The following is a 27,811-nucleotide window of genomic DNA, read 5'->3' on the forward strand; positions in this document are numbered from 1 at the left end:
TGGTTATTGTCTGTTCCTTACTTTTGAAATTAATGGTTATTGTTTGTTCCTTACTTATGTGTACAGTGGAAAATAACTCTTGGACAACAAGGGATGTACTCCTCCTGCTAAAATGCCAATGTCATTTAATTTTACACACTGAAAATATGAAGAACATATTGACATTATATAAAAATCTCAAGGAAACAAACAAAGAAGAATGTGTTGTCATACTTGCTCCATTACACACTCCAGAATTTGGAGAAGAGAGGTGGATCTCCAGGTAAATCAAGTCCTGCATTGAGGTAACTTCTCACTGGAAAAACCATTGTTGATTAGAGATTCTCTTTCAAATGGTATGATGACCACAACATCAATGATATACAGCCTTCATGCATATATATATATATATATATATATATATATATATATATATATATATATATATATATATATATATATATATATATATATATATATATATATATATATATATATATATATATATATATATATATTGTACAATAACTAAGTAAATATGATAATGTAGTTGCAGTATTATAATTTGGTGAAATAAAACTAGCATGGAAGGCTGCAAGCCTCTTAGACTGACAATAATCCTGAACCAACCATAAAATCTTGATAGATTATCCTACCAGCTAGACCACTCTCTCTAAAAGAGGAGAGCTTAGGCCGTTTCTGTCCTTACATGACATATGTATACTGTACCTACTAAGCTACATATAATGATTATTTGCAGCAGATTTTAGCTATAACTTTTATATTTATTAACTTGGGATTCATTTTTTCCTACAGATTTCCTCTGAATTGTAGTGTGAAAAAAAGTTAAAAAAAGGATAAGGGGATGTTATCTTAATTCTTGACCACAGTTTCTTTGAAATCGATCCCTAACACTTGACAAGTAAAAGTGAGAATTAAGAAAACTAATAAATTAATAAGTAGTACTGTAAATAAAATAATAAAAAATAATATGACCGGGAGAGTGGATGTTCTTGGCTGAAGTGAAATTAATGTGGCTGAGGAGTAAGCAAGCAAACAAACCATAACCTGGAGGAGAGGAGTGTGTTGATAAGAAGACACAGGACATCCTGATCACACAGTTGTGGATAAAACACTAAACTGATGCTACATAGTTTGACGCATGTTCTTTGGATCAGAATGATAATTAATCTACATTGTTATAAAGTATAAAAAATTCATACAAATTGAATGTTAAGAATCAGTGAAAAAATTAAACTGAATCATAATTCTGGTGCCAAGTATCAAGAACGGCAGCATTATGCTTTAGAACCCGAGAAGCTTCAGTGGTTAGACAGACGATGGAATAGACTGAAGAGAAGGTTAGAAAAATAGCTCTCTCTCTCTCTCTCTCTCTCTCTCTCTCTCTCTCTCTCTCTCTCTCTCTCTCTCTGTGTGTGTGTGCTGATGTCAATTCACTAAAACATGGCAGAATTACCATTCATTATAACTCACTATTCACTCACCCATCAATGTTAATACTCTTCAATAAAAAAAATAAATAAATAAGTATCTCACCCCCCAGAGGAGAGGTGCACACTGCCCCTCGTCCCCCGTGCAGCGTGTCGTCTGTGCTGCCACCCCCTGAAAAGAAAGAACAGAAATAAACAAATTCCCAATTGTATTATCCCTAAACACTCATTACTATCACTACTGCATATATTTGTGGTGATTGTGGTGTGGTGGTTTCTACTGTTACTGCTATATTACAACTGCTATTGTTATTACAATTATTATTGTTACTGCTACCACTACTACTACTACCACCACCACCCCGTATTGTTACTACTACTATTACTACTACCACTACTGATTGATACTACTACTACTACTACTACTACTACTACTACTACTACTAATACCAATAAGATAAATAGTGATAATAATAAGAATATTAATACTGCCAGCATCAGTTCGTCCCTATTCATCTCTTCACTAAAACTACCACAATTACTAAAACTGGTGCTATTCTTCATTTATTTATTTTACCTGTACACACGAATACTAATGTAACCACAACAAACTGATGTGGCAATGTATCGAGAATGAATGGGCAGACATTAGCGAGTGATGCTGCTGAGAATAGGGAGAGAGGGGGAGGTAAGGGACTGGGGAGGGCTGAGGCAGGGGCTGCTCACGGGAGGGGTAGGCGCAAGGAGAGAGGCTGGGCATCTGGGCGTGATGGGAGCAAGATGGGCGTCAGGGATTACATTTTCGACAAGATATTTTTTTTCTCTTTATTTTTTATGTACACAGCATCGCTCTGTACACTTAAGGGCATGTATACACAGCCAGCCGGTGCCATGAATACTGCGGTCTTCGCTGCATCCACCATCTTGTTTAAGGTATGAGAAGGAGATTACAACCCACCAATAGCAGCGCATCGTGGGGAGAAGCGGCAACCAATCAGTGGGAGTGGTAGTCAAGGCCCCGCCCCTGGTTGGTCCAGCCGCACGCCCCTCACCAATCAGCACACGGGACAGGTTATGGGTGAACGTCTCCTGCATTGAGTCTAGTCTGGTCTCCGTAGACCGTTTACAGCAGGTCACTACAAAGGTCAGGAGAGTATCGCCTGCACCACATCCATCGCGATCTTTATTTAATTTGGCGGGGATTTGGTAAACACGAGGATGCTCAGTGACAGCCGAGGGAGACGCCTTTGCTGGTCCGCGGTGTGCTGGCGCGGCAATGAACGCCCACAGATGCATTCTTTCTATCAATATTCCGCCGGAGTTTACCTTGTCTGCACGGATAACACAGGGAGAGAATACTATGCCTGAGGAGAATACTATGCCTTGTTTTGCAGGGATTAACGCGGAATGGTGCATTTTGCTAACAATATCGCACGGAACCATATTTTTTAGTCAAGTAACAAAGATTGAGAAGAATTTTATCCCATACTGAGCTTTGAGATGAGTTTTATACGTTTCATTCATTGTCGCACGGTATTAAATTTCTTGGTCTAAGGGGCAAAGAACTTACGAAAATAGCATCCTTATGCTCGGTGATGGATGTTACATATTCATTACTGTGTTACGAAACTACATTTGCTTACACAAACAACTAGAGGTGCATAAAATTTTATACTAGGTTATGCATTACAGACCCCGAAAAAAAATGAAACGAAACTTTTATTTTACAACTGTTAATATCTTTTTACAAGTCACTCTTTACAAAATTATTAGTTCACATCCTATGCATCTGTCCAGAAAGACTAATTACGTTCTCAGCTAGCTTTAAAATCTAAACTAAATTCTCAGGCTTATGAAAAAAAAAAAAATGAAACGAAAAAAAAATAACGAAGAGTATGAGGATCAAGAGAATGAAGAATAAGGAGAAGAATAGAGGTAAGAATAAAAAGGTGATGACATAGAAAAAAGAACAACTGGAGGGAAAGAAAATGAAAGCAGAATAACAAAACACAAATGGATACAGAGTAAAGATGGTCAGAGAAAACATATATGAAGGGAAGGACATGAAAAGAGAGTCAGGGGAGAAAGGGAGAGAGAAAGTGGGAACAAGTGAGGACAAATGAAGACTAGGGAAAGCTGCAGCAGGTGGGCCCGAGGCGGAGGAGGCGAGGAAGGTGGTGGGAGAAGGAAGTGGGGAGAGCTTGGTTAGGAGGGAGAGACACGAGTGAAGAAGGGTGGAATAGAAGGGGAAAAAAGCCGGGGAAAGAAAGGTGACTTTGAAGGAATGGGATGGAGGAAGTGAGATTGGAAAAGGAGAGCAGATGACTTGGAAGGAAGAGAGAAGAGGAAGGGGAAGGGAAAGGGGAGGGCTGGGTAAGAAGGGATGAAAAGAAGAGAGAGAGGAAGACAGAAGTAAGGGATGGGGAAGGAAGAAGGGAAGAGAGGACTAGAGAAGGGAGTAGGAGAAAGAAGGGGATGATAGGAGAAAGGAAAGCCTGGTGATGTTGTAGCGAGAGAAAGGGTTGAGGAAGGAAGTGAGGGAGGTGGGATTGGCGCAGGACGGAGAGAGGGAGCGAGAGCTGTAGCAGGTCAGGTAGGTCAGGGCATGCAGGTCACGGAGGGAGCAGGCGGCATGATGGATCGGGTCGGGTCGTGACAGCTGGGGTCAGTTCTTCACTGGGATCTTCCTCTCCGCCTCGTCTTTACTTCTCGACGTTCATCTTCAGGTATCGACGCTCCGCCAGATGCACGAGATACAAAGCTCTATTTTGAAACGTTTCTATACCGCATCTCCACTACATTCAAAAGCCTCTAGTTGAAGTGACACGGGTTTTGAAATCTGTTTTTACGGTTCTAGTGACAGATTAACAACATTTCCGCATTATTAACTGGGGAAACGCTCACGAGAACCCAGCTAATCATATTTGTGGCCTTTGGAAATAGCCGTGGTGAGACAGCAAAGCATTTTAGAATACGAGCGACGGGGTGGGGAGGGAGAAGCGAGGCAAGCGATGCAGGGATACACGCAATACAGACTTGAAATTGCGCATGTGTAGTGTGGCGAGAGGTCGAATAATCTGCATTCACTTCCATCGTGTTTAGTGTTTTTTTCCTCGAGCTGAAGCCTCCTGAAGTCAAGTAATTTTCTGCATTTACTTCCACTACATAGCGTTTTTCCTCGAGCTGAAGTCCACTGAAATCGAGTAACTTTCTGCATTTACTTCCACTGTTTCGTTTTCCCTCGAGCTGAACTCCCTTGAAATCGAGTTAACTTTCAGCATTCACGTCCACTGTTTCGTTTTTCCACTATCTTAAGTCCTCTCATATATTAGCTAACTCCTCACATTCGGTAGATTTTTTACAGTTCCGAGGATTTATGCTTGAGGGAGGACTGAGCATGGATGGTGAGTGTATGAGGTATTCTCCACGACTTGAGAGTGAGTGAGCGAAGGAAGCAGATGAAGAGGAAGGGAAGGGAAGATAGGAGAGAAGGAAGCAGGGAAATGAGGAGGGAATTAAGAAGGGAAGTAACTGAGGAAGGAAGGGAAGGAGAGAGGGAGTTGTGGGAGAGGGGGGAGGAAATGAGAGTGGGGGGAGGGAGCGAAGGGGGAGGTATCAACATGAGTGATGAGTGGCGGTGAAAACACGAGATGTCTGATAAAACTGCCGCCGCTGCAACGTTGACCTTTTGTTTATCTCCGCGTAATCCCATTGTTCCATTCCTTGTCACTCGCTTCCTCCTCATCTCTGTTCACTATCTGCGTCATCTTAATATATTGCTGATGATCGTAAACGGCCGTGGTGGTGACGTAAGTGGTGGTGGTGGTAGTGGTGGTGGTGGGAAGCAAAAACACTTCTTAATCAATACAAACTTGTCTTCACGTGTTTCATCATCCCTATACCAACAATTCTCCCCTGCATTTAACCCCCTCCTCGTTCCCTCCATCCCTCCACTCCCTTTGAGCGGAGCGTGGCGGCTGAAGGGCCCTACACGTCACTCCCACCTCGCCAGGACACTCGTCGCGTCCTAACACTGACAGATACAGAGTCGGCGAGGCTGCAAGAGTCTGGACACGGCAAACACATCCCTGCTTCTGATTACCTCCCACTTGATTCCCTGATTTGTCCTCGAGTGGCTGGGAGATGTGCGGGGGAGAGTCTGGGGGAGAGTCAACAACTACTATCTGTGTTTTCCTATATTACACGCGAATTGATATATTAGAACTTTTTTCTATATAACCGCACATGATTATAGTGTACCTAGTGTTTTTATGGGGTAAATTTAGTGTTCTATCGTAAAGGAAAATGCAATTACAAGACGAACAGAAATGAAAGACGAGAAACATGTTCGTGTCTCGTCGTCTCGTACCAACTTTGTATCGCCTTGATTGGATGTTACGGAAAATGAATGTCGCTTGAAATCCTTGGTAGTAATTTTTTTTTCTCTCCTCCTCCTCATCATCATCATCATCCTCATCATCATCCAACTCTTGTGATTCCTTCCTTAGCCCTCCGAGCCTCCTAACCATAAAAAAAAAAAGAAAAACCCGGCATTGTGTCTTGATATTTCCTCCGTGTTTTGTTGGGTGTCACCTTAACACAGGTAATGGACAGGTGAGCTCTGATGAATGGCTCCACCTGTGTGTGTATGTGTGTGTGTGTGTGTGTGTGTGTGTGTGTGTGTGTGTGTGTGTGTGTGTGTGTGTGTGTGTGTGTGTGTGTGTGTGTGTGTGTGTGTGTGTGTCGGAATGGGGTTACTGTGTCATTAATCAACAGGTCAAAGGTCATGGGAGTGGAGGATAAGGAGGAGGAGAAGGAGAAAGGTCACTCCTAAACCTTGACAGCTTATAATCCTGACAATCTGTGAACTCGAATATGAAAGGTGGTGGTGGCGGTGGCGGTGGTGGTGATGATGATGATGATGATGATGACGAAGTTACCGTCAGCAGCAATGGCAGTGAGAAGAAAAGCTATATACTATGTACGTATAATTATCTGATACTTTTCAAATATAATCGTGTCTCCAATATTTCTACGTAATACAACCTTTTGAACGAAGAACATCCTCAAAACTAATAAACGGATATTCTGACACATACTTGATATAATACTCAGCAAGGAGAGAGAGAGAGAGAGAGAGAGACGTGGGGAGAGGGGGAGCAACGACGACGAGGAAAACGTGGCGGAGAGATGAGGAGGAGGAGGCTGGGTGAGAAGGACGCCTAGCACTCCCTCCCCTGAGACTCGTCCATCAAAGCCATCGACAGGACCTCTTACCAGCCAGCGCCGCCCAACACCCGCACCACCCCGATATACCCGCTTATTCCCGCAGCCACACGCTTAAATACACATTGGTTACACCGGCCCGTGCTCACAAAGATAGAGACGACGGCCGCCTCAGCCCACCAGCCCCCACGGCCCCTCATTGACCACAGCCCCTCAATGGCTTGCTCGTTGGCGCCTCGGAAGGGAGTCGAGGTGTGGGAGCAGATGGTTCGCGGCGGCTTTATGCTTGCCGGGTTTTGTGGTTAAATCTGGTACTGTTCCAAGGTGAAATGTTTGTTGCTGATTTTCGTTGCTGATTTCTAAGAGGCAATTAATGGTGATTTTTTTTCTTTTTTTTCTTTCTAGAGATTGTTTTAGTGGTCTGATGTGTGGTTTGGTGATATTTTTTTGCGGAATTAGTTGAGTAATGTTTCATATCCTTTATCGAAGATATATAATATTTCCACTGTCATTTAAACTTAATTCATTATTCGTCTCATCGAGTGGACGGCGGCACAAGATTTACACGACCGATAGTTTTTTTTTCATTTTTTTTGTGTTCTTGGCATATAGCGCCAGAAGAAAATTCTGCCGCAGTTCTTTGTAAGCTTTGATTATCAGCATCTTACATGTGCTGAGGCTTATTTGATTGGCTTCGCCCGTATTTATGCTGATAAGATTTTATGTGAAGCCTTTGCAGAGGCTCATGTCCCTCCCCACCACCAAGAAATCCCGATGCAGTCGCTGGCGAAGATAGGATTGCTAGGAAGCATGTGAATAATCCCCGGCAACTTGGCGATGGTTTGAAAATTACCAGCTTCCGACAGGATTTGGGTTCCTGAGATCACCACGTCCACACGCTGGCCACTGAGCTATCGCCTCAGGCAGTATGATTTGCAGTTAGTCGTTCTTAAGACAGCAGACTTTCCACTGCATTCTCCTCATGACGGAGACGTAATAAACTGTGTGGTCAATTACAACTGATAACATTATACAACATCTGCCCTTGGTTAACACGGCTACTTTAGTACACACGTGTTTCAATATTATCTTACCTGGCTGACCTTACGCTGTGACTGACGGACTGATTGGCTGATAGCGGCCCAACAACAGGTCCTGGCCCGCCGTGGTTGCCGCGGCGTGGACGATCTCCGGGAACTGCATCTGGGGCAAGTAACAGTACATGTCAAATTATTGAAAAATGACATTTGTCGAGCTTTGTATATTTCACCTAACGCAGAAAAAAAAAAAAAAATCAATAAGATGAAAAAATATTGAAAATCTATCCATATTGTAAAAAGTTTAATGCATAATGTATTCTGAATCTCTTGGCTTCATTTCTTTTAAAGCAGAAAGAAGGAAGTATATATAAAATATGGGAAATTACATTTAAAAGATCACCAACTTCAAATTTTTAAATGAAGCTTAAAAACGTGCATCACTACACACACGTGATTAGCAGAACCTAAGTAGATGCTTTACGTCACCAAAACAAGCTTAAACAAAAAACACACCGGGACTCAAACACTCTCTAAAGCAATTTGTCTCGAGTCCTGAAAAGTTTGCCTTCCTCGTAAGAACAAGCACACGAGGCGCCAAACTTTCCAAGGTGTACCCTGAGCTGAGCCCGAGCACATCCTGAGGTATGTAACATTTAACCAGGCGAGTGACACACAAACACACTAATGGAAGGGAGAGAGGGAGAGTGTGACGGCGCGCTGCAGAAGAACTTGTCCGAGGTAACAGTTCTTAAGTGCTTCCTGGAGAGAGCAGAGAACAAAAAAGGTGTGGGTTAAACTAATCGAAAATAAGCTTTTTTTTCAGCGTTTGAGTCTCAGCATGGAATGAAGTGATTACGATGGTGAAGGGACGCGGCGAGGGGAAGGCGGCGTGCGTGTGTCGATGGTGGGTTGAGGGTAAGTACATGGGAGGGACGAAGGGAGGGAGTGAATAGGTCAAGCAATAGGTCAAGCAAATGTTACTTGTCTCTATGCATTGAGTACTTAGATGTGTGTGTGTGTGTGTGTGTGTGTGTGTTTTGCCTTCACCTGCACTATACGCCCACATTACCACACCAACAATTATTCTATTATATTTTCCTCTTACAGACACACAGTAGCCAAACGTTTACACATTATTTCTCTTTTCATATTAATGTAGTTAGTGTTTTCTAATAGTTTGGTTAGTGCAGTGTAGATAAATCATGAAGCATTTACTCTCCTCAAAACAAAAACCCTTGGATGGCATTTTCTCTTCCTATATACTGTACTTAAATTTCCTCTAGTGAGTGTTGGTGATGCTATAAGATCAAAGCACCTAATATGAACCTGTTGCTGCTTGTATCGCCATTCCTTGTAAAAACAGTAAGGAAATTGTACCGGAATAGAAAAGATAAAGATAAATAATGACTATTACACTAACACTACTATGAATTCTTCTACTACTTCTACTACTACTACCACTACTACTACAACAGTCCCCACCACCACCCTCACCACAACGCCCCAAACATCTTCAGTCCGCAACCAATTTCCGGCGGTGTAAACCTTTTCACGGAAGGCTGCGACGGGCGAGGGACGGTCTGGGTGTGTGAGTGCGGCGTGTCAAGGTGGTGACGGATGAGCCCAGTAATCGAGGTCATTAATGCAACGAGACCTGGCTGGGGAACTGACCTGACTTGGGACCATAAGGAGGAGCGGCAGGGGGTCGTGTGTGTGTCCTAAGGGTTTCTGGTCCTCTAGAGGCTGAGTACCGCTGCCCCTCGACGGGAAAAAAGAAAAAGGGAAAAAAAAGGCACAATTATTATTAACGAAAACAAGAGAAATTGGAGGTCGTTAGTTTCCCGCAAAGTGATTGATTTTACTATATCGGTGACCTTTGGATTTACAGGAAATATACTGAATGAAATAGGGAAAATGTAGCAAGTCATAAAAGAAAGTGGGTGGATGTTAAGTTCATTAATTTGTTTTATAGTCAGTTTTCCTTTCTTTGATACGCACGATAAAAAAATAAAAAAGATGGAATAGAAAAAAAAAGTTTACATGTGAATCAGATTTACCAATATTCCTGTGAACGAAAAAAAAAAAAAATCTGAAATCAAGAGAAAATCCTTATTCAATTCAGATTACTCGAGAAAAAAAAATATGAAACTGAAGAAAAACATGGTTTATATTTTAACCCAAATTACCCGTATATTGTAAACTGAATACTCTGTTTGAAGACGAATGAATGACAGAAACCATGAAAAATCTCTCAATCTCTCTCAATCTCTCTCTCTCTCTCTCTCTCTCTCTCTCTCTCTCTCTCTCTCTCTCTCTCTCTCTCTCTCTCTCTCTCTCTCTCTCTCTCTCATACCACACCAGACTGGGGGAGAGACTAGGCCACCAGGTAAACGGTACAAGAAGCGCTGGGGAGATGAGCTGAGGTGATGGCGGGGGGGAAGGGAGAGGGAGAGGGGACTGAGAGCGGCATCCTGACCTCGCCTGACCCTGTTTGGGGACGGCACATGACCTTGATGGATTGGCCGGAAGCTCATACCCACCTGCAACTGGGAGAGCGAGGGAGAGCGAGGAGGGGAGAGGAGGAAAGGAGATGGTTTGTAGGTGACAATAGGTAAGGTTTGTGTGTGGGAAAGGTGATCAGAGGGGAAGATAGTAAGGGAGTGAAGGAGTAAGTTAGAGAAATAGTATGGTGGGTGTATTTAAGAGTTTCCAGGTGACTTTAATTTACTGATATAATAACAAATTACATATTGGAAAAATGCACGAGTAACAAGATTACACATATGAATAGTACAGAAAACAACAAGAAATTAAAGCACATCTCTTGACTGCTGTGGGTTTCTGCTTTAAACTTAATATAATGGTCTGATTCAAGGTTACGTTATAATTTTGAAAGACAACGGCAATAAAATGAATGATAGAGTAGTTTCAGCCATTTAGCGAGTGCAGTTTTTAGTTTGCTTGGTGCAGTCGTCTACGGTTATTCAAAACAAAATAATGAGTGTCATGCCGTCTTTCATAGTGAGAGTTTAAGTAGCTAAGACATGTTCACTGAGACTGTATGATGAATGGGAACGTGTGAAGAATGAAACCACTACTTGCAAAATAAATATATGAGCATGGCACAGTTTATTCACAACAAATACTCAAGATCAAGAGCAAAACAAACTGAGCTGGCAAAAAAAGACCATATTCATTTTTTTTTTTAATCACTCATCATTCTATTTTCGCACATTAATTTTACACTATAACTAACTAAACATGACAATTTACTTCTTTGAATTCATCCTTTTCTACAAACTTTCGTATTTCTCATCACCACAAACCTTAAGAAACAAAGACCTTGGGGGAGATAAACACCACTCAGGCAGCATCACACAGGGCGGGGCGTGACTGAGGGAGGGAGGGAGGGAGGGCGGCAGTGAGGGGGGATGTAGTACAGTGGCAGGCTCCCACATTCTCCCTGACTGAGGGAAAAACAAGTCCCCAATCCATCGTGTGCTGTCAATGGCGCCCCCTCCCAGTATGCAAGGCAGGGAAGGGGAGGAAGGAGGCAGGGAAATGGGAAAGAGGGTGGAAAATTAAATGAAGAGAGAGGGGAAATACACTACATAGGGCCAAGATAAGAAAAAGAAAGTAAGAAGGAAGTAGAGACCGGAAATTAAAAGAGAAAATGTTAATCTTTGAGAAAGTTACGGGAAGAGAAAAGAAAATAACTATAAAACACAGGACGAGTATGAATAGCAGGAAGAGAAAGAAAAAAAAATAATGGGTGGAGGAAATTAAAGGGTGGAAACCATTTTTATCCTTGAGGAAAGTTAAGGAAAAGATAAATATATATAACATGAAGCGTGGATAAAAAAAAATATGGGAAATAAAATATAAAAAAAACATTAATCTTTGAGGAAAACTTAATAAATAAATGAATAAATAAATAAATAAGCAAATAAATAAATTTAACACCACAAACAAGAGAGAGAGAGAGAGAGAGAGAGAGAGAGAGAGAGAGAGAGAGAGAGAGAGAGAGAGAGAGAATCAGAATAAAAGTAATGTTATCTTTAGAATAAAAAAAAAAAAAAATCAAGGAATATATGGGAGAAGAGAGGAGAATCACGCTCTTGGTCCACGTGCAGTGTGTGTGTGTGTGTGTGTGTGTGTGTGTGTGTGTGTGCCTGGCGTGGGAGGGCGGTGAGTGTGACCCCAGCCCGTGACGCCAAGCAGTGATGGATTGGCCGGGAGATGTGGCAGATGCGTACCCTGTCATCCCCTACACCTCCCGCTGTCTCCTCTACCCATGCCCCTACACACATACACACACACACACACACACACACGCACATACTATACCCTCTATATAAATTTTCTATCTTCTTGGCTATCTGCCCCTTTGTATGTGGGTTTGGTTGGATAGCTATGTGTGTCTGCATGTCTTAGTTTGGCTGGCTACTCTTGTCTGTCTATCTAGAGGGAGAGAGAGAGAGAGAGAGGCAGACAAACAGAGACAGACAGAAACAGAGAGGCAGAAGCAAAGACAGACCGACCACACAGTATCTACTTATATATGTATCAGGACAGAAGAGCTAGATACGGATGAAGAGAGGGAGGTTAATTGGGATGCTGGTGGAGAGTGGGTGATGGATGACCCTTGGGTGGTCAGCACGTGCCGGGCGAGGTCACATCAGGTCAAGACAAGAGTGGGTCACGATAGGAGATAAAACTTCTTTCCCTGATTCATAAAGACGATGATAAGGATAATGATGATAATGAGGAGGAGGAAGAGAGGGGAGTGAAAAGAATAGGTAGGATAAGGGAAACAACGAACGATGGGGAAGGAAGGAGAAAATGGGGAAGATAAAAGAAACACATAGATAATGAGATAATAAGAGGGGAGAAAGAATAATATGAGGGACAGGAGAGAAAGCAAGAGAAAATACGAGTAAGAAAAAAAAATAAAAGGTCCGTGAGGGATGAAATGACCGTGGAGATGCGAGGGTGAGGAAAGGGAGAGAGAAAATAGGAAAAGTGGAGAAATTATGTAGAGAGAGAGAGAGAGAGAGAGAGAGAGAGAGAGAGAGAGAGAGAGAGAGAGAGAGAGAGAGAGAGAGAGAGAGAGAGGTAAACAGACTTAGGTTATCTACAATAAATGAAAATAGTTAGAGTTTATACATTGAATATAAAACAATGATAGTTAAAATGTATGTGGTTATATTGAATGGGACAGGAATAAAGAGGAGAGGGAAGGAGGGGAAAACGGAAGAAGGAAGGACAAGAAACGACATATGAAAAAATAAAAAAAAAGAACGAGTAGGGGAAAGACGTAGGAGGAAAAGATGAAAAGACGAAACTGAAACGGTGCAATAAGAAAATCACCACGAAGAGGAGGAGGAGGAGGAGGAAGAGGAGGAGGAGAAGGGTCGTAAGCGAGCAGCATTGACAGAAAGATGAGTAATGAGGTTTATCATTATCAGGTGACCACAACTACATCGCGCGTGCACACACACACACACACACACACACACACACACACACATTTTCATCATATTGTCCATAATTCATAGTTAGGTTTTCTGAATGATTACATGTATTTTCTTATTCTGTGTGTGTGTGTGTGTGTGTATGTGTGTGTGTGTGTGTGTGTGTGTGCGCGCTGAGGCGATAACACAGCTCAGTTTTGGGACACCATCGCCTGATAAGAGACTGAGTCCTCACCACACAGCCTCCCTTAACCACAGTCATCAGCACAGTTCCTTTCGTCTGCCTTACAAGCGTGTCTTTCCTCTTATAACAATTTTTACTTTTTTTTAGGACTATCAAGTCATCAAAGGAAAGAAATGATAATCAACTATGCTTTTTCTAGAGTGGAGATGGACAGTCTAAGTAGTATTAGGAACCTCGAGTTTTCCTTCCTTAAGATGTTCGCCAAAATCTTCCAGACGAGTTATGTTTTGATGATACAGTAACTAGTATTCGAATTACATTAAACCTACATCAGTTCTCCACTAAAGAACGCAGTGTTGTAATGCAAATGTGCTAAATTTGTTTCACTGTAAATGTGGCAGGTTTGCTTCATTGTATATGTGCTAATCCTGCTTCAGTGTAAATGTGAAAAGTTTATTTAAGGTTATTTTTCAAGTTCATAACAGTAAATGATTCAAGTTAATTGGTTTCGGAAGCAATGCTACACCTATAGGTTTATGTAGTGGAAACCAGACAGCAGCAATGGTGGTGGTGGTGGTTACAGAAGTGGTGATGACGATAGTAGTGGTAGTAGTAATAGTGATAGTTGTATTGCTGATGATGGACGTGGTAGTGGTGATAGTAGGAATGGTAATGGTTGTAATGGTGATGACTGGTGATAGTGGAAGTAGTAACAGAGGCAATAACAGAAGTAGAAGTAGTGGTGATGACTGGTGATTTGGGTGGTAAGTAGTGATAATAATAATGGTGATGTTGGTGATGATTGGTAACAATGGTAGTGGTGTTGGTTATCATGGTGATAGTGGTGGTGATCGTAGTAATATTGGACAGTAGTGATGATGGTGGTAACAGTGGTGACGATAGTAATGGTGGTGGTGGTGGTGGTGGTGGTGACGGCTGAGTGGCGGCGGGAAGTGGCGGTGGGGACAAAAGAGGAGTGATTCATTACTGCTTATCGGAGTTATACAGAATAATCCCACCTGAGCACCTTGACTGACACCTCAACACCAACCTCCCTCCCTCCTCTCCCTCTCCCTCTCTCTCCTCCTGTCTTACTGCTCCAATCCTGTGGCACATTTCTCTTATTCACCAGTTATATACTCTCACTATTCTCTTTTATTTAGTTTTTGATACTTATCCTCACTTCTGTTATCCTATGCCTGCTGTGTGACGTTGCTGTCATTACAATCATGTACTGTATCTTTTTTTAATTATTTTCTATATTTTCATGTGGTGTTCCAATGGTGATAAATGGCAGGTTCTTTTTTTTTTTTCCAGCATTCATTAATATCGTTATCATTGACAGCGGATAGAAAAAGCAGGAGAGCCAACACAAGAACCACAACCAGAGTGGCAAGGGCGTTTTGTGGAGTTATCATGTGAAGGAGTAAAATAAAGAATATCAGCAGCAGTGGCTTTAACATGGAGAGAAAACTTTGCTACTGAAGTGCCACGCCTTAAGAAGAAAGTAAAATCCAAAGACAATAATACAAAGCGAAAAAAAAAAAAAAATGAATGGGAGAGAAAATTTAAGAATACGTTATGAAAATTAAAAGATCCACAGTGAAGTAAAGCCATATTAAAATTAATACAAAAAATATGCATAGTCCACAAGACCGCTTAATTCACAGTTCACAAAGACCATATCAGAATAAAAAACAAATAAATAAATAAATAAAATAATATAAATAAAATAAATAGAAAAAGACACTAATCACTAAAGACATAACCGAGACACGAAACGGAACCAAATGACAAAAAAACCCACACGCACACGGTAGTAAGACTGATGAAGAACACAGCGCGACGGGACGGAAACCGGCGGGACACTGCAGGGGGAGAGCGCGCCGACCACCCACTTCAGGTCCGTCAGGTCGCCACCAAGACTCACAGGAGGAACACGGCTCATCAGTATCACTTCCCGACAGGATACTGCCCATACCAAGCCTATTATCTTGCTCTTTGTCACCGAGGGAGATAAATTACCCACAGCCATAGCTCCCCTTCCACACCCCCCTTCCCCCGGACACTCGCACATACGCACACCACTGCCACACTTATCGCCGCGGCCCCCGTCACTTCAGCCCGCTGGTTACCGAGTCCCTAGTGGTGGGCAATGTCTGAGGTGTGTGTGTGTGTGTGTGTGTGTGTGTGTGTGTGTGTGTGTGTGTGTGTGTGTGTGTGTGTGTCTGCCTTTGTATATTTTTCATAGAACGCGACGAAAGGGAACAAAAAAAAGAATGAAATAAATACATAACAGAAATAGAAAATACATAATCCAGCTTATTTAACGGTTAAAAGAAAGTCAAAGATAAGAGTTCTTAGTAAAAGCGTTGCTCATTTTACTTCGAGAGCTGTTGACTCCATTACTAATCTTTTCTCTTCTCGATCTCTTTAAAAGAACAAAACTTGCTGCTTATATCAAGAGTGGCACCATAATCACACATCCCTGGCACTCTAATCCCTTTTTTCCTTATCTGGCACTTTTATGCACCCTTCCTCATCACATTCGGTTGGAAGAGAGGTGAGAGACAGGGAGGTTTGGGATGCAGTGGTGATACTTCAACTAACTACTATTTGTGTATCGCTAGGACAAGCAGTGCGCCAAACCAACTTAGCGTCCTTCTCTAATACTCCCAAAACTGGAAAAAAAAGTAAAAAAAAAAAAATAAATAAATAAATAAATAAATAAATAAAAAAAAATAATATAATATATATATATATATATATATATATATATATATATATATATATATATATATATATATATATATATATATATATATATATATATATATATATATATATATATATGTAACTGGAAAAATGTTACTGTAAATTTTGCAGACTTGGAAATAGAAGCAACCAGTTATCAATCGGGTTATAATTATTTATTTCTGTGCTATTTTTGAGTCATTTTCTATACATTTTTTCTTACATTCGTCCTTTAAACCACAAGTCACCTCTAGACGAACACTGACCGTGATTCTTACTTGCATGAGGGGAGGAGGAAGAGGAGGAGGAGGAGAAAGGGGAGGAGGAGGAATAAAAGACTGGCTTGAACTTAATTAATTCTGGCCGTGACATCACCAAAGCGGCCGCTATCACTCCTCGGTAAGCCGCTCCCTGGCAGGCTTCAGCTTCCTCCAGTTGGGTTCAACACCTCCAGGGGCCAAGGCTTTCCCCGGACGAGGCAAACACTGACCCCCTCATCACCCTCCCTAACAAATCCCCTCCGACGTTCTCCCACACCTTCACCACCACTTACCTGAGTCCCGTCCCACAAGTAACCCTCCCAACTCCCGCACCACTGACCTCTGCCGGGCCACATCAGCTCCTTCTGTCACGTCTCTTACTAATTAACATCCCTGCACGCCTTGGGACACCTTCTCCTATGATTAAAAGGCAAGCTTAAGATACATCAATAAGGTTTGTAGTCTCCTCATCAGCCTCTATGATTCCAAGACAAAGGTGCCTCCGTAACGTTCTTCACTCATCACTCAGCTCCCTGTCTGTTTCAGGTCACCTTACTGACACTTCTCATCTCAGCTCTTCTTCTACGTAGCTCTGTCTGCCTTCCTTCACCAAAGGACTAACAAGCTTTCATTATTATCTTTCCTACGAAGGTAAGTATCTTTAATATCATTCAAGACTTATAACATATATATTACATCTTACAGAAACACAGACACACACACACACTGCTATTGTGATAGTGCAGGATAAACAATGTGTTAATACTCATTCTGCTGATTTCCAAGTAATACAAAATGTTGTAAAATGATAAGTGATAACGCATTAGACAGGCCTCAGCATGGAGAGTTGGACTCCCAAAACTGCAGCACACTGAATGAGTAGTACAGAGGCAGCAACAATTAATACCACTAATTAATGTGCACACAAGAATGATTTAACGCAGGAAACACCAGTACTAATGACAACACGTACACGAGACACGCAAATAGGAAAATACAGCTAAAAACACATTTGTAATACTATTTGCTCATTCTGTACTATATTTTGAATCACAACTGTACTGAAATGTCATGGACACGAAAACACAAATATTTTATAGTCACGAAAACTGTTGAAGAAAACTAACAAGAAGACCCGTTTCCAATCCATTCATACTTATTTGGTTTTCAGTCCATTTAAAAATCCGTAAAAAATAACGGTTTGATTAACTTCAAGCACAAAAACAGAGAAGATGGAATGAAAAGAGTAAACTTAGATGACTGCAACCTAATTTTCTTAAGCTTATTACCACACTCACGTTATCAAGCACAGGAGAAAACACACCAACCTTGCACCGGTATCCTGTATCTTGGAGGCGTTTAGTCGGGCGTGTTTGAGTCATCAGTCACATCCGCCCACTCAAGGTTACCTGTCTCCTACTGTCTGTCCGGGCTGCAGGTGTCCGAGATAGCACCTGGCAGTGATTACCTGATAACAAGAGCATTCCGACAGTCACACCTGGTGCTAAACGTGGCAAGGCGGCTCCTCATTGAAGTGATAGGGTAGATAAAAGATTGTTCAGCTTCTCACGGACTTCCTATCTATCTATTTATCTATCTTTCTACCTATCTCCTTAACTACCTGCGGCCTATCTATATCTATCAGCCTATCTACGTATATCTGCCTATCTGTCTATGCATTTACCTATATAATTACTCATCTGTATGTCTGTCTGTCTACCTATTTAGCTGTCTATCTATCTATTTAGCTGTCTGTCTGTATCTATCTATCTAGCTGTCTGTCTGTCTACCTGTCTAGTATTCATCCATATATCGTGTGTGTGTGTGTGTGTGTGTGTGTGTGTGTGTGTGTGTGTGTGTGTGTGTGTGTGTGTAATTAAGAGGCAGTAAGGTGATAGAAGAAGAATAAATATAGAGGCGAAGAAGAACAAGACACACGTGGAAGGAAGGAGATGAATATTCAATATAATAACGATATTCAAAGGAGTGACAGCAGCAAGAAACATAAGGATTAAGTAGAACAAGCACGTAGCCTAGCATACAAGTGTTAATCTGGGTGTGCACGCTTAACTATCAACGTGATTATCTCCAGCCCAGGAGCCACTACTCGTCTGGCACTTGCTCATGTCCCACGCCTTTATTCATGAGCTCGCGTGCACGTATATTACTGCTGCTAGTTTCCTTGACTGTCTTTTTTACATAAACACGCACACATACACACACACACACGAGAGAGAGAGAGAGAGAGAGAGAGAGAGAGAGAGAGAGAGAGAGAGAGAGAGAGAGAGAGAGAGAGAGAGAGAGAGAGAGAGAGAGAGAGAGAGAGAGAGAACAAAAAGCCAAACCGGATGTATACGCATATATTTATCCATTCTTTAAAAACCTCCTTCCTCATTGTTTGGATTAAAGATATTGATAACAAACGGTTCTATATACGTCATAAGAGGAAAGAAGACAAATGAAAGAGTCATGTTAATTTTCTACCTTGAGTAAACAAATGTGTGATGAATGTGTAGTTCTATAAAAAAAAAAAAAACATATATATGGGTATTGTCGTCACTGAACACATCCCTCCCAGACGTCAGGAAAAGTGAGCGAGCGAGTCATTCCTCCCTAACACCTTACACCAGGACGCCTAGATACCCTGTAGCTCTCCCAGTGCCCTTGCTCGTACAAGCACGGGAGGTTAACATGCAAAACATGAATAAAAATGTTTAGTATCGTACAATGGGACTGTACTTTTATTAAACGTATTAACCCTTCCACTGCTACATATTTTTTCCCATAATTGTAATTTTTAAACATTTTTGTACTAGTGTCCAAAATAATTCTGTAGGCAAGGGAAGACAACTAACCACTTATCTTCCTTTATGTGTGTGTTCATGCAAACGATATTTACCGCGCCCTCAAAGTGAACCAAAGCGACCATAGCAGTGAACAGGTTAAACAGCACACATGGATGAACAAATGAGTGAGCAGTAGAGCAGGAACAAATTTCTCAAGTATAAAAGACAGAAGCAATTACGTGTGCGTGTGTTCGAGCGCCAATAGCCGGTGACGTCACCAATACCTGTGACGTCATCAATACTGGCCGGAAGGAACTGTATTGATTACGGGAAATGTCTAAATGCAGTGTGCGTTCTCTCCTTCGCCTTGCCCTCCTCCTCCTACAAGTTTTCCTCTTCCTCTTCTTCCCTCCTCCTCCTCCTCCTCCTTCTCTTTCAGCACTCCAGTGACAACAAGCGTCCTCGCCTCCACCACAAATAAACAAAACACTCACAGCAACACCAAGTGGAGGCGAGTAACATTATATCATTTTAATGGTTGCTTAACATTCCGGAGATTAAATTTTCTCGATACGTGGGCCCCAAAATACGTACATAACAGAGCGGGGCAAAAATGTTTCAAGTGGTTCCCTTCCATTGCTTTGAGTGGCTTCGTCCGTATCCTGACCGCCGCCCTGTTGCCCACGCCGCCGCCACTTCCGCGCTCAGACCAAATCCCCGAGCATTCCCGACGCACACGGCTTCCCCAGCATTCCCCAAGAAGCTGGTGAGAGTCCTTGGTAATCTGGGTGGCGGATCGTTCGGAAATACTGACCAGGCGAAGGTCGGAGCCAGCGTGGAGGGGAATCGGAGGCGAGGCTCCCACGTGATCCATCACCCGGCTAACAAACAGGCAGAACGCGGTTGGAAGTTGCATCAAAGAAGATCATATTAACACTAGAGTCGGGTGGTTGGGGGACCAGCAGCCGCAGTCGCCACCCGCAGATGTTCCCCGCGTTCACCACTCTAACAGGCGATGCTACAGCCTTCAGGTGATTTAATTAAGCATGAAATGTGTCCACGGTTCAAATGCTGATGGTTTGGGTGTGGCGGGTCGCAGCCTCAGGGATCCCAGGGCCAGGATACGTAGCCGTTAATTCCACCCTGTCGCCGCTTCTTACCGACACGGGGAGGAAGAGGAGAAGGTGGTGGGGCTGGAGGAGGGGCTGGAGGAGGAGCCGCGATGATCCCCGAGGAAAACAAGGCAGCACGGAGAGGCTTTTTGCGTGGAGAGAAATGGGTCAAGGAGTTACACGTGCACCAAGCGTCCCTTTCTTTGTCGGCCAGTTATTTCCTTTTTAACTCAACTTACGCGACTGGAAGGCGTTGATTTCCTCTGGCTCTTTCCGTCGTCTCGTTTAATTGTTTGAGTGTGAGGCGGCAATTAAAGACGATCTCAGTGATTTCATTCTACAGCATTGATTTTTTAATACGGCCGCATATTTTTCCTTTTTAATTTGCAAAGTCGTTTTGGTGAATTTAGCTTTGGACTTTAATGTTCTCAGTCTGTCCTCTGTTCCTTTCCTTTAACACCTGAGTCTAACAGCGCCTTCACCAGGGAAGTATTCTCTCCTTATTACTCTGCTAAATAATCTGCTTCCTGTAACAAATTTAGCTATTTTTAAGACATCCATAAGCTTTCGTGTTCCTGCGTCCTTTCACAAAATTAAAATGCCTTTTCTTTCAAATTATCATTACGATCTTTTTCCAGTTTTTCCTTCTTTCCTGATCCTCTGCCCCTCGGAACTGCCCTTCCTGCACCTCTTTCCTCCTTTTCCTCGTCTAGCTCTCTCCTTCCACCTAAATTTATGTGGATTTTAATTTCCTAACAGTCATCACCGCCTCTTCCTTTACACCATTTCACCTATCCCTTTCCTGACCCTCGATATTTCCTCCCCTGCTCTCCACTTTCCTCTTCACGTTCCCTCTTCCCACCCAACCAGCGCGCCGAGCCCCGCAGCCTCTCGGAACATCAAACGCAAGTCTCCGGCAATTAAACAAGATCACATAACCCCGCCATTGTCCTCGAGAATCCCCCAACACACCGCCGGACACAGGTATGCGGCCCCCACACCTCCGCCCCCCGCCGCCTCCTCGACACATGGGAGACTCGGCTCAGGTATTTCGCCGAGTGTTTATTTTCTTTCTTTGAGGAATCCAAGCGTCATCCTGAGGGAGGCAGACGGAGGGCGTGTGAAGGTTCTGGGAGTCACGTCAGCTTTACGGATACGAGACTTGCGCACCTCGCGGACACATTTCATGACGTATGATGTTTGTTTCGACTTCGCCGTCTAGTCTTCGCGGATCAAAAGGCTTTTATGTAAATTACACCCAAGTAAACTCCACCCACGAAAACTCCTCCATGAAAGTTTTATGCGAAATAGTTCTCCCTCATAATGAAACCCAGCAACCTGACACAACCTAAGTGGAATGCTTTCGGGAAAGTCTTCCTGAGAAGAAAAATGTTGGAGGGCAAAGAATACTCTAACCAAACAGTGTATCATGTGAAAACCAAATGAAAGGCAAAACCAATGCACATAGGTATTGAGGGGGAAAATGACACGTGCAGGCATAAAACGAAGTGCTTGCTGAATGAAGCATGTGTAAGTCTAGCCAAGCAGTGTATTACACGAAACTCGTAACAGAGACTAACACTGAGGCATAGAATATGTCATGAAACGAAACGTCAGATTAGAAAGACTTCCAGCAACGACTGTTAGCAAAGTACATGTTCCACACTGCGTATTGCATGTAAATTGTATCAGAAAAAAGACTAAATCCGAGGCTCAGGGAAAAAGACAGATGAAACATGACTTTGGAACGAGACACAGTAGGTACGAGTATAAGCAAATCTCGTCACACAATATACAATGCAAAAACTATCAGATTAAAACCAGAACACAAAAAATAATAACAAAGAAAACACCAGATAAGAATAGTAACGCCCAAGCAACACCATGAAGCAAACGTACTAACTTTTTTAAAGCTACAAGCTGACATTTCTCCACCGTGTCACTCATGTATGTCTGCCGGCTGCAAAAACTGAGCTGACAGACAAGAGTGTGGGAGCTCTGGGAGGGCCAGCGGGAAGTGGGGAGTGAGAGGGTGAAAAAAGACTTACAGCAGGGGAGGTGATATGGCCATTACGAAGCTTCACCGCGTCCCGAACCACATCCAAACCTCTAATTACCCGCCATTACGACAATTACCCAGTTTTTCCCCGACGCTTCCCCGCCATGGACCCAGCCAATCACGACGCCCCGCCTGCTGACTACATTCCATTTTGTTTAGTTATTTACACTGTCTGCTGACTTACAGACTTACTTATTTCCTTGCATCCTCCTGCCTATGTATCTACTCCTCGTCGTCATTTAGGTGTAGACTGATTATTAATTTTTTTTTTTAAGTCATTCTCTCTCTCTCTCTCTCTCTCTGAGCTGATATGCCAGATCTCCACCATGAATATATTATGATTCCATACGTCAGTGGTTCGTAAGCCGCTCGAAGCTCTGAGTAGCCTGACACCTTACTTGACCATCCTTTGCCTGATCCCTCGTTTTCTTTGCCTCTCGTTTACATTTTTGCCTCTTCTGGTTTATAATATTTTGTTATTATTATTATTTTTTTCTAGGGCAAGATTTATCAAACGTATCTTCTTTCGCTACAACCTTGTAAGGAAGTGACGTCTTTATGAAAACTTATTTATTTATTAGTATTGTTTCCAGTATATTGAGTTCGTTCATTAGTTTGATAATTCTAGACCTAACTAGACACTGCTTTTTTTACTTCTTTCTCTTCACTCTTATCCTAAATCACTCCCCCCTCCTCCTCTTTTCTCACTTCTTGTTCCTTCTGTGTACTTGTTTTTTTTTTCTCTTCCCTTCTTCCATTTCTTTCCAAACCAATTTCTTTTCCCGTCACTCGCCACACTCTCTCCACCTCCCATCCCATTCTCTTTCCTCTTCTTCCTGTTCAAGTCCTCTTTCCTCTCTCTTGAGTTGTGATTAGTGTCACTCCTTCCCTCTGATGATATATGGGTTACTAATTCTCTCTCTCTCTCTCTCTCTCTCTCTCTCTCTCTCTCTCTCTCTCTCTCTCTCTCTCTCTCTCTCTCTCTCATTGGACAACTACCCCAAAATAATTAATGTAATGTAAATATTAAAATCTTAGATATTGTGAACATAATATAAATAACTCTCTTCCTCCATCCCACACTTACCCCCCCAAAAAAAAAAATAAATAAATAAAAATAAATAAATATATGCTCAGGTATACGTGTAAATATTTCAATTTCTCTCATCTATCTAGGCGAGTGAGACGACGAGACTTCAGTAACTGCATGATTATACTTCAGTAAACATACATCTTTAAGTCTAATTAAACCTCACTTTCTTGGATAGATTCTTAGTTAGACAACTTTGGAAGAGACACCGTAAGAACTTGGATGACAGTGGGGAAGTTAGACACAGGGACAAAACAGGGATAAAACTGACGTGAGTATGGTGCAGTAAGAGTGGGTTAAGATCGACTGGTGAGACTATGGTAGGGTAAAGTGTGGGGAGGCGAGAGATTGAAACTAGGGAATGTGGAGTGATGAGAGACTGGGATGAAATAGTAGCGGGAAACAAGAGACGGACAAGATAGTGAGTGTGAGGACGGGAAAGACTGACACAAGCCAAGTGTGTGTAGTGACTTGAGAGACTGAGCTAAAATTCTGAGTGTGGTGAGGTGAGACGAGGATAAGATAGTGAGAAGGTGAAAGACTAAGAGAATGGGATAAGATAAAGGTGAATGGTCGTAATAAACATAACAAGAGAAACGTGTGGGAATATACGAGATGGGAAGTAAAGGGAATGGGAGAGAATATGGTGATGTGAATGGTGAGCGTGACTGGTTGGGAGGAGCAGAGTCATGACGGCGTGAGGACACCGCAGTCTTCGTAATTACCGGAAGTCTGACTGATAGGTTGAGAGCGTAGGCATGACAGGTGGTCATTTGCAGGTGAGGCGTGGACTGCCTCGCCTGGATGTGAGAGGAAGGGGGTAGGAAAGAGGAGAGGAAAGGGGAGAGGCTCTAGCTACGGGTGGAAAGGGGAAAGGGAAGGTGAAATGAAGGACTGGTTAAGGTTGGATGGAAAGGGAAGGAGAGAGGGGTGAAAAAGCGGTATTAGCTGCAAGATTAAAGTCAAGAAAGGGAAGAAGAAAGGAGAAGGGAAGCGATTAATGAATATCTGTCCGGGGGATGGAAATTGAGGAAAAAAAAAACAAAATGAAAGAAAAGAATTTGAGAATCCAAATTATAATATAGAAAGAGAAAGTAGCATTAGTATGGACGGAAAAGAAAAAAAACGAAACTGAAAAAAAATAATAAATAAATGCAAGGAAAAAAAAATAGTGAAGCGGAATACTATGATAACCTCTCCCAAGGATCTGCATCACAAGTTCTGGCTCAAAAATACATGAATCCTTAGCTCCAACACCACAATGAACAACACATACGCTACCTGCACGTGCACCCAAACCCAACACCTGCCTCGTCGTCTAATAAATCGCAAGACTCAAGCAGCAACACGAAGATTTAACCCCAATAACCCAAACAGCGTCACACCTGCCACCTGTAACACCAGCAAGTCAGCACCGACACGCCACCCGTCACTCCATCCATTTCCCACAAATCGCAGTCTCTCACCACTGCCACTATCCATTATAATAATTCCGAGGGCCGTGACAGAAGGATGGTTGCAGCAATCGTATTTATATCGCCATTACAGCGACCCGCCTCACCCTCCGCCGAGCATCCATCTTCAGTCTCGTTACAACGTGAAATATATAAAATCATGAAAGACGAATTACCGGCGGAACACACGCGCTTAAGGTGAGTCGTTTGCTTAAGTATACTGGGTGGGCTCGTGTCTTCCTCAGTGACTCAATATGAAAGCAGATGGAGAGAAACTGAAATTAGACTTGAAACCTGGAAGCGAATGAAAGGTAATAATAATAATAATAATAATAATAATAATAATAATAATAATAATAATAATAATAATAATAAAGCCATTACTTGAAAGATCACATCCTCGATTACAAAAAACAATAAGTCAGTGAATAAATAAGTAAATAATAAATGTGGAGCAAGACTACAAATCCGAAGCAAATTAAATAAAGTAAAGAAGAAAAAGAAGGTAATGTTTAATAGATCACAGCCTCGATAAAAAAAAAAAATATGGTGTGGTGCAAGACTTCAAATCCAGTAGCGCATAAGTAAGATAAATAAAGAAAAAAAAACAAGAAAAAAAAACGCAGCACTTAATGGGCTAGAAAACTGGAAGCACAGGATGGAGAAACTCAAGAACACAATGAATTTAAATCTGGCTTCTCGACTCAATGAAGAAAAAGTAAAACCGGATAAAAAAAAAAGAAGAAAAAAAACAGCCGGTAGTAAATGCAGTAAGAAAAGAGAAAAGGGACACAAGCTCGATCACAGAATTGCAACCACGAAGAAGAGGAAATCAGGTGTATACGCGACAACTTCACCTCCCCCCCCAAAAAAAAAAAATAATAATAATAAATAAATAAATAGATAGATAAATATAAAAATTAATGAAAATAATAATTATAATAAAAAAGGCAAACAAATAGATAAAATAAAAACAAACAATTCAGTAGATCATAAATAAAGAGGCTGAGATCAAACAATTAACCAGGTAGAAAAAAAAAAAAAGAAGAGAAATCAACATTTAATCAACCGCAAAATAGCAAGCACGCTGTTGAGGGAAGCGAGTCTCCTTTGCGTACAAGATTCAGCGGCAGCCAGGAAGCGCCTTGCCTGGGAGCGGCGCCGTGCCTTTGTTCCTTCCTTTCCTCCACTAAAGGATTCCTCGCCAAGAAAACGCCAGACTTTCTTCCGCGTGTGTACAAAGACTCACCACCTGTTTGTCCAGTCCGGGGGGGAGAGGTGGAAGGCTCAATGCGGATATATTCTAAATTATCCTCCCGGTAAATACGAGAATATATAAGTGAATGGTCTTTATATTAGTTTATTACGCTTTATTTGGCCCCAGCAAACACAAGGTGGGCCTGAGCACCGCCTCAAACCGCGCCTTTAGAAATGAAGGTGAGGCGCTTTCCATCCCTGCCCGCTTTGTTCCCGCCAGGCGACGAGCAACACGCGTGGCTGCATGACTCGCTGCTCGTGCTGGCCTCAGGAGAACGTGGTAATTATTTAGACTCCTTTTTCTCTAACACTTAAGAAAATGTTCAAGATATCTAGTAGTTTATGTTGGGCGTGAAAAAAAAAGCAGGGAAATAAGTCCAGTTAACCAACTCAGTTACTGATAACTTTGTCTATACTGTAGATTTTTTTTCTATTTATTTTCATTTTAGCGATTACTACCTACGTTTCTTGCACTTCTTACTAACTATTTAATAAGCAATTCATTTTACCGCACTGATATTGCATTACTTCAATTCATCAGCATTTTGGTAAGTAACCATTAACAAAGTTTATGGTCTATGTGGTCAAAATACATATTTTTCCATCCATTCTTTAGTTCAGTGTAATAACAACACATTAAAATATCGTAGATACCTCGTGTTCTATCACGCCAGCAAAACATACTTAGGGATATGGCAGGAGGGCGCCTTGAGGTGATGTGCAAAGCGAAGCATCTCCTCCTTCGGCTAAAAGGTTATAGCACTTTGTAAGATTTAGTTTTGATAAGCCCTTAACCGTTACCAGACAAAGACTGAAGTAAGTAGTTAATTCAACTCGCACACCAATCGAGGCGACTTTCAGGAGGCAGGTGCAGGAACGCGAAGCGAGGCACTTACGTTTTTTTGTGGCCTTCATTCTTAACGTCATGATTTATGGGAAAAAAATGTAGTTTAGACTAAATACTTGATTACCAACTGATTGTACCAAATTACCTCTCTCTCTCTCTCTCTCTCTCTCTCTCTCTCTCTCTCTCTCTCTCTCTCTCTCTCTCTCTCTCTCTCCATTCATTGCCTCCCTCATCACTCATCTTGGTCTCACTTTCTCTACGACACAATTCCCTGCATTTCTCACACTCCTCGTGCTGCTCACAGCCTTGTACGAGGTCCACTGTGCCCCTCTAGCCCGCCATGCTACCTGCTGTTATCTTCCTTCAAACTGTGCAGTCCTTCACCACCACACTGACTGGACAAGAGAAGCGGCACACAGCTGGCACACACAACAGACAAGTGCAGGTCAGGCTATGACTGGCTCTGTCCTATGCTTGGTCGTTATGTCTACTTTTGTTGTTTCTGTACATTCTGTTATGTGGAATTTTACGTACTTCCAATTATGTAGAGAGAAAGGATGCAATGGCTGACCAAAATGGAAATGTATTAATTAGCCCAAACTGAACAACCCGAGGGAAAGTAATCACCTGTGACATTATACAAGAGTAACCTCCCAGCTTGTCTATAGCCCTTCCTTAAGACTTACTTGTCGTCACGAGGCATCCTGGACGTCTGCTGCGTAGCGTGTGATCTTCACCACTTCCGTATGATGAAGACACGAGATGCCAAGTGAAATAGCACCAACACACTAACATGGCTACTTTTATCAGCAGAAGTGAGGCCTCGCTTCCTCTAGCA

The 27,811-nt window shown here is 42.2% G+C and overlaps 1 long non-coding RNA gene across 1 annotated transcript; it reads right to left on the minus strand.

Moving 5' to 3' along the window:
* Nucleotides 1-172: 172 nt before the first annotated feature.
* Nucleotides 173-27,811, minus strand: LOC135107882 (uncharacterized). The gene is made up of 5 exons (XR_010272031.1): nucleotides 27,660-27,811; nucleotides 9,368-9,455; nucleotides 7,751-7,859; nucleotides 1,537-1,602; nucleotides 173-295 (listed from the first exon to the last, which is right to left on the minus strand). It is a non-coding gene; the product is annotated as an uncharacterized LOC135107882 (long non-coding RNA).

This window comes from Scylla paramamosain, chromosome 16, assembly GCF_035594125.1.
Source record: "Scylla paramamosain isolate STU-SP2022 chromosome 16, ASM3559412v1, whole genome shotgun sequence".
In the NCBI taxonomy this organism is placed as follows: Eukaryota; Metazoa; Arthropoda; class Malacostraca; order Decapoda; family Portunidae; genus Scylla; species Scylla paramamosain.